The sequence below is a fragment of the Mandrillus leucophaeus genome, unplaced genomic scaffold (assembly GCF_000951045.1).
Source record: "Mandrillus leucophaeus isolate KB7577 unplaced genomic scaffold, Mleu.le_1.0 Scaffold333, whole genome shotgun sequence".
Classification (NCBI taxonomy): Eukaryota; Metazoa; Chordata; class Mammalia; order Primates; family Cercopithecidae; genus Mandrillus; species Mandrillus leucophaeus.
Window position 1 is genome coordinate 720,354 of NW_012103510.1, and position 1,866 is coordinate 722,219.

At 48.6% G+C, this 1,866-nt stretch overlaps 1 pseudogene; it reads right to left on the reverse strand.

Moving 5' to 3' along the window:
• Nucleotides 1-360: 360 nt before the first annotated feature.
• On the reverse strand, nucleotides 361-1,206 carry LOC105545618 (annotated as a pseudogene).
• Nucleotides 1,207-1,866: the final 660 nt, after the last annotated feature.

Sequence of the window (1,866 nt, forward strand, 5' to 3'; positions counted from 1 at the left end):
GGTGTTAAGAGTCATCGGAGCTGGCTGGGCGTGGTGGCTCTCGCCTGTAATCCCAGCACTTTGGGAGGCCGATGTGGGCGGATCAAGAGGTCAGGCGATCGAGACTGTCCTGGCTAACACGGTGAAACTCCGTCTCTACTAAAAATCCAAAAAATCAGCCGGGTGTGGTGGCAGGTGCCTGTGGTCCCAGCTACTCAGGAAGCTGAGGCAGGAGAATGGCGTGAACTCGGGAGGCGGAGCTTGCAGTGAGCCGAGATCGCGCCACTGCACTCCAGCCTGGGCAACAGAGCCAGACTCCATCTCAAAAAAAAAAAAAAAAAAAAAAAAAAAGAAGTCATTGGAGCAGTCAGCCCACGGAGGTGCAGGCAGAGTGGGCCCTCACTGGGGCCGCTGGAGGAGCACGGACTGCCCCGCCGGCAGATGGGTGATGTTCTGAGAGCGTAAGAACTGGTATGCGAGGACCTCCGCAGTTTCCAACTTGCAGAGCTCTATCAGGCCGTCCCTTGCGGTGACCAGTGAGTTGGCAATCAGCTCAGCTGCCTCGGAGTAGCCCTCGGCAGAGATGATGGCCACCTTTTTCTGCTGCTCAGCCTTTTCCACCACAAATCTGGCCCTCTCTGCTTCCTGCTGAGCCACCTGCTTGGCTTCCACCGCTTCTGTGAACTCCTTCCCGAAGGTCAGATGTGTCAAGGACACGTCGTCCAGGATGAGCCCAGAGGTGGCTGCTCGCTCTGTAAGTAAGGTCGTTGCTCACCTGCCTGGAGACCAGCTCTCTCTGGGTGATTAGTTCTCCAGCATCAAAGAGAACCACCACGGACTTGAGGATCTCGGTCGTGATGGATGGCAGCCCCCGCTCATCACAGTCCTCTCCGATGCTGGTGAAGATGCGAGGAAGCTGGCTAGCGACAGGCCAGAAGAGGATGCGCAGTGTGATGTTGACGTTCTGTAAATCTTTGCTGCCAGTGATGACTGGCACATTACGTGGTCGAGAAGGGCAGTCAAAGATAATTGGCTTCTGTACCCATGGAATGAGAAAGTGAGTCCCTTCCCCTACCACAATGTCCTGTCCTCCACGGAATCGGTCAGAGATTACAGCTCTGTGCCCAGCATCCATATTATATGAGGCCGAGTTTCTTTCATCAGGCCTCCTGCAACAGCTAAGGCCAGGTCAAACTTGCTGATGGACTCAAACACTTTGGCAGCCATGTTTTCTTCTGGGACCCTCTCACACCTGCTTCCACTCTGACCTCCACATGAATTTCCACCCCTCAGTTTCTTAATTTGAAAATGAGGAAAATGACAATACCAACATCAAAAGTATGTTTTGAAGATTAAAACAGTTAAAGTAAATAAAGCAAGTAGAATAGTGTTCATAACACAGCAACCAACCTTTTAGTTTTAGCTACTATTACCATTATTGCATTCCCTAAAATTTACGGAAGAAAGGTATGACATGTTTCTGAAGGTTGGGTAGCATTCATCTGCACGACCATCTAACATTTTTTCTTTCTGTGGGTATATTTTAGCTACTTATTCAATTTCTTTAATGTCATTAATCTACTTGATTTAATTTTTTTCTTCTTGACTTGCTTTTGGCAAGTTATATTTTTCTAGCAGTTTGTCCATTTAATTTAATTTTTCTTTTCTTTTTTTCTTTTTTAGAGACAGGATCTCACTGTCTTGCTCAGGCTATAGTGCAATGGTGCAATCATGGCTCACTGCAGCCTCTAACTCTTGGGCTCAAGTGATTCTCCTGCCTCAGCCTCCTGAATAGCTGAGACTACAGGTGTGCACCACTGTACCTGGCTAATATTTAAAGTTTTTGTAGAGATAAAGTCTCGCTGTGTTGCTCAGGGTGGTCTCAAA